Below are 6,626 nucleotides of genomic sequence, written 5' to 3' on the forward strand. Positions count from 1 at the left end.
AGCATGCTTCTGATTGTTTTTCATTTCCTTATGTATCCAATAAGCCAACTCCTTGGGAATTGAGTCTACCACCATTTCTAAATCCCACTGGTAACTGATCACAGCACAGCGACAGTTTCAGACTATGCGTGACTAGGTAGCCATCCGGGATCAAAGCTTCCTCATCCTGCACCCTTTCATACTTCTCTTTCCCAAACCACAAGTTTCCATGAGCCAAGGCTGTTTTAGCAAATCCCACTTCTCTGACAGAGATTAATAAGATCTGCTTCTATTCACAACACTTCTGACACCAAATGTGCGGGTTTTCCACAGCAAGATACCCTTCAGTTCTCACACCTACTGGGTGTGCTACAATTTAGTTCAGTTTTGACACTAAGCACCCAGAGTCAGCAGGTTACCCACACTTCTGTCCAACGTGGCAACAAATCAGGGGTCCCCAAGACCCCCTCGTCAGGTTCCATAATTTGCTATAACAACTTACAGAACTCAGGGAAACACTTTGTTTACTATTATAGGTTTATTATAAAGGATATTATAAAAGATAAAAATGAGCAACCAGATAAAGAGGTACATAGAACAAAGTCTGGAAGTGTCCAGAATACAGGTGGTACTGTCCCCACAGAGCTTGGGGAGTGCCACCCTCCCAGCTCATGGATGTGTTCACCAACATGGAACTCTCTGAACCCCATGGTTTAGGGATTTTTATGGAGTTCTCATCATGTAAGCATAATCAATTACTAACTCAATCCCCAGCCCCTCTCCCCTTCCTGGGGGATGGGTGGGTAGGGCTGAAAGTTCCAAGCTGCTAATCATGGCTTAGTCTTTCTGGTGAACAGCTCCCATCCTGAAGTCACCCAGGAGCCCACCCAGAGTCACCTCGTTAGAACAAATGACACTCCTATTACCTAGGAAATCCCAAGGGTTTTAGGAGTCCTGCCAGGAACCAGAGTCAAAGACCAAATTTAGAACAAAAGATGCTCCTAGCAGCCCCGTCACTAAGGAAATTACAAAGGGTTTTAGGAGCTCTGCGTCAGGATCTGGGGGCAGAGACCAAACACATATGTCTTATTATGTCACTGGAGTGAGAGAGGATATCCTGTCTTGTTCCTGATCTTTATTCATTCTGTCACCATTAGGTTTGATGTTACCTGTGGGTTGTTCATAGATATTCTTTATTAGGTTAAGGAAGTTCCCCTCTAGTCCTAGTTTGCTGGAAGATTTTTATCATGAATGAATTTAAAATTTTGCCAAATACTTTTTCAGCATCTACCGAGATGATTATATGTTTTTTCCTATTTGGTTCATTGATGTGATGTATTACATTGATTGATTTCTGAATGTTTAACCAAATATACTATCCTTTTTACATATTACTTGATTTGATTGTTGATATTTTGTTGAAGAATTCTGCACCAATGTTTATGAGGAATACTGGTGTCTGTAATTTTTTTTCTTGTAATTTCTTTGTCTGCTTCTGATACTATAGTAAAGCTAATTTTGTAAAATTGGTGAGGAAGTATTCCCTCTTCTGTTCTCTGGAAGAGACTGTGTAGAATTGGTATTATTTCTTTCTTAAGTGTTGGTATAATTTAATCCGTGAAATAATCTCAGCCTGGAGTTCTATTTACTGGAAGGTTTTTAACTATCAACTCGATTTCTTTCAGGTTATCTGTTTCCCCTTGAGTGAGTTTTGGTCTTTGTCTTTCAAAGAATCAGTCCATTTCATCTAAGTTATCAAATTTATGACCATAAAGCTGTACCTGGTATTCCTTTGGGTAATTTCTATAGACTTCTATTCAAGTTCACTAGTCCTTTTCTTGGCTGTACAGAGTCTACTGATGAGCTTGTCAAAGGCATTCTTCATTTCTGTTACTATGTTTTTATTTTAAGCATCTCCATTTGATTCTTATGGTTTCCTCTGCTGAAATCATCCATCTGATCTTGGCACGTTGTCTACTTTTTCCATTAAAGCCTTTAACATATTAATCATAGTTATTTTAAATTCCACATCTGATATCATATCTGAGTCCTGTTCTGATGATTCTTTGTCTCTTCAGATTGTGTCTTATCTTTCCTTCCTGTGTGCCTTGTGATTTTTTGTTGAAATCTGGACATGCTGCATAACACCATAGATACTGATGTACATATTTTTTATGCTTGAAGATGAGCATTTCTTTTCCTTCTGCCAGCCCTTTAAGTGTCGGGGTTTCTGAAACAGGAGAGAAGGGGGCAGGACAACCCTAAAAGAATGACATAGTCGTTGAGAATACGACATAAACTGGTTAGAACCAACTAGGTCCAAGATGGTGGAAGATTCAACTTCCAGAGGACCTTGAGCCTCATTATATGCTCACTGTAATACATTAGCACGTGCTAAATGACACACCCACAGGCCCCGAGGCCAACCATAAAAGGCCAAAAAGTGGGCGGTGGCCCAGTTCCTGGAAATCCCCACCCCTTCCCCCAGATAGTTGAAATAATCCTCCCACTTGTTGGCCTATGAAATTACCCAGCCTGTTAAAACTAACCACCCCATATTTCAGGGCCTCTCTCCCCTGAGTTTCATTAAGTCCTGAGACCAGCTGTGTGATTTTAATTAAAAGACAGTGGGTTCAAGTCCCAATCTGGGTTTTGGCTGGGTTTGAGTGCCAGCCCACGCGTTCAAGTCCCAATCCAAGTTGTGCGGTTTCATTTCCATTCACCTAGTCAGGAGTTGGACTGGGCTTGAAGTTTGCTTTGCTACGGTTACCTGCAGTGCACTGGGGTCTTCAAGTTCCTTTCATGGTACCTTGTTTGTGTCTCTCCACTTGGCTTTGCATCTTCCTGTTGTGCTGTTTCCCAGAGAGAGTCTGTCTCTTGCAAGCTCTCCCAGGTGTATTTCTGTTAATTTGACTGGATGCTTGTTCATGCGGTGGTGGGAAGTAGAGGAGGATTCGTGTTCTCTGGTGTTATCACCAGAGTCTTAGGCAGGCAGTCTTAGGCAGGCACTATGAACCTGGGTCTTGGGGGCAGTGACCTTCACGAGTGTTCCTCCCTCTTCTCCAGACACACTGCTGGTCCCAGCATGTGTTCCTGTTCTCCCTGAAAGGAAGAGCTTCTTTTTTTTCCCTGATCCCCTTCCTCGATTTCCATCAGTGCTCTCAGCCTACAGGTTTTGATGACCTTTCTCGTGCAGATGAAGTCTTGTCTGAGAGGAGTGGAATTTTAACAGTGATAGCCAGCAGCGGGGAGGAGGGGAGGTGCTCAGAACCCTCCGCCATTTCCACTGTCTTCCTGTGGGTGACCGGTGGGGCTCCTGAAGGAAAAGCCTGAAAGGGAATGTAAACCCCTCTGTGTCTATAGCTCCCAGGGGATCCACACTCTCTCAATAGTCAATCTTAGGCCTTTATTAATTTGTTTAAAAAAATTCTAGGGACTTACCTGGTGGCGCAGTGGTTAAGAATCTGCCTGCCAATGCAGGGGACATGGGTTCAAGCCCTGGTCCGGGAAGATCCCACATGCCGCGAAGCAACTAAGCCCGTGTGCCACAACTACTGAGCCTGCGCTCTAGAGCCCGCGAGCCACAACTACTGAGCCCGCGTGCCACAACTACTGAAGCCACCACAATGAGAAGCCTGCGCACTGCAAGGAAGAGTAACGCCCGCTCACCACAACTAGAGAAAGCCCGTGTGCAGCAACGAAGACCCAACACAGCCTAATTAATTAATTAAATTTTTTAAAAGTCTAGTTTAATCCTCTTTCTCAAAAGAGCAAATCACAGGTCCTATTTCTCCATGTAGGTGCCTGTCACCCTCTAGATTCCAGGTTAATTGTTGTCCTATGACCTCAGTTCTCTGATGAGATCAAGAAAAGTCATGTGCAGTTTTTCTAGCTATTTTCTTGTGCAGATAGGAACAATACTCTTGCCAGCATTTCAGTTTGGATCAGATGTCCACTAAAGGGTGTTAAGCAGAAGAATAAAATGGTCAGCTATGTAACTTTATTTATTTCCCTTCCAGTTTTATTGAGATATCACTGACATACAGCACTGTATAAGTTTAAGGTGTGCAGCATAGTGATGTGACTTACATGCATCATGAAATTATGACCACAATAAGCTTAGTGAATATCCATCATCTCAGATACAAAATAAAAGAAATAGAAAAAAAATTTTTTTTCCTTGTGATAAGAACTTTTAGGATTTACTTTCTTAACAATTTTCATATATAACACAAGCAGTGTTAATTACATTTATCATGTTGTACATTACATCCTTAGTGTTTATCTTATAACTGAAAGTTTGTACCTTTTGGCTACCTTCATCCAATTCCCCCTCCTCTGGTAACCACAAATCTGATCTCTTCTTCTATGAGTTTGTTTGTTTGTTTCTGAAGTACAGTTGACCTACAACACTATGTTAGTTCCTGGTGCACAACATAGTGATTCGATATTTCTATACATTTCAAAATGATCACCACCAGATATGCAACTTTAAATACTACTCTGACTACCGTGGGGAGAATGGATTTGTTGGCAGCAAGAGAGGAAGGGTGTGGAGATGTTAGGAGGAGCCCATTGCTGTCGTATGTGAAGGAGGTGATGGTCACCTGGATAAGGCTCGTAGCAGTGGGGATAAAAAGAAGATGGACTCTAGAGATACTTGGGGAGTAGAGTAAATAGAACTTGCTAACTGATTGGATGTGGGAAGTAAGGGAGAAGCAGGGAGCCAAGGATGACTCCCAGATTTGTGGCCTGAGCACTGAATGGGTGATGTTGTCATTTACTGAACTAGAACATTGTGAGGGGTTAATGCATTTGATTATATCGAAATGTAAAACTTCTGTCCTTTGAAAGACACTATAAAGGACAGACTAGCAGAAGATATTTACAACTCATATAATTGACAAAGAATTAGTATCCAGAATGCTTTAAAAAAATCAGTAAGAAAAAGACAGGGCTTCCCTGGTGGCGCAGTGGTTAAGAATCTGCCTGTCAATGCAGGGGACACGGGTTTGAGCCCTGATCCGGGAAGATTCCACATGCCGCAGAGCAACTAAGCCCGTGAGCCACAACTACTGAGCCTGCATGCCACAACTACTGAAGCCTATTCGCCTAGAGCCCATGCTCTGCAACAAGAGAAGCCACCGCTTGCCAAAACTAGAGAAAGCCTGCACACAGCAACGATGACCCAAGGCAGCCAAAAATAAATTAATTAATTTAAAAAAATACAATAGTAAAATGTAGTAATATAGTAAATAGTAAAAAAAGTTGATACATGTAACTTTAGTTCTTTCATTTTTACTATTATATTTATATATATATACAGATAAATACATATAACATATATACATCTGTGTTTGAAATTTACCCATGTTGATAAGTAGCAGAGACAAAAAAAAAAAAAAGGCCAGGTGGTAAAAAGATACACATAGTTTAATACCATTTATACGAAGTTAAGAAACATGCAAAATATATATAGATTATAGAGATATTTGTAGAAAATTATTAAAATATGCATGGAAATGATGAAACCAAATTCAGGCTATTATCCTGGGGAGAAAGAGAGGGGAAAGGGATATACAAATGGGCCTCAATTTTACAAGCAATGTTTCATTTTTTAAGCTGAGTCATGGCCACATGTGTGATTAGTTATATTATTATCTACACTTTTTTATATGCCAGAAATATTTCATTAAAAGTACTTTTTAAAAGAAAACAGAAGTCCAGTTTTTAGTAATAACAGACTAAGTCTTCCAGTACAAACCTCTGGCTGAAAGAAACTAAAAATAATGGACATTTTTTTTTAATCATGGAAAAAGTACCAGAGAAATGACAAGATAGCAGGGAATTACCCAGAAAAAAAATCTAAGAGACAGTGAGAATCCAGACATATAAATGGCAAAAGCTTAAACCCTTGCCTCACCAAAAAAGAAATCTAAATGGCTAGTAAACACTTAAAAATATGCTCAGCCTCGTTAGACATCAGAGAAGTACAAATAAAACCACATCCACCAGATTGGCAAAAATTCAAAACTCTGACAGTGCGTGGTACTAAATGTTGATAAGTGTGTGGAGCAACTGCGACTCCCACATAAAGTCCAGGAAGTGTTGATTGGTTCAATCGCTTTGGAAATCAGTTTAGCATTGTCTAGTAAAGCTGACAACACCTTCTGACCCAGCAAGTTCACTCCTGGGTATATACCCAGGGAGACCCACGCATACGGTTACCAGTATACACATACACGAGGGTCAATAGAATCAGGAAGTGAACCCCATGTTCACCATCATAAATAATGGTGTAGACACACAATGGAATGCTATATAGTGCTGAAAATGCATGAACTATAGTGAAACATGGCAGTATGCATGAATCTCATGAACATTTTGTTGAGAAAAAAGAAGCAAGACAAAAGAGAAAACATACAGTGTGATTCCATTCATACAGTTTAAAAAACTAAACGACCTTGTTTAGGCATACATACATAAGTGGTGAAACTAATATAACAAGAAGCAAGAAATGATCATCACCAAAGACTAGTCATCGTTCTAGGAAGGAAGAAGTTGATTATGATCGAAGAGGATGGATGACTTCTGAGCTTCCAGTAATGCTCCATCTCTGGATTTAGTTGGTAATTACATAGTCATTT

The sequence above is a fragment of the Balaenoptera musculus genome, chromosome 10 (assembly GCF_009873245.2).
Source record: "Balaenoptera musculus isolate JJ_BM4_2016_0621 chromosome 10, mBalMus1.pri.v3, whole genome shotgun sequence".
Classification (NCBI taxonomy): Eukaryota; Metazoa; Chordata; class Mammalia; order Artiodactyla; family Balaenopteridae; genus Balaenoptera; species Balaenoptera musculus.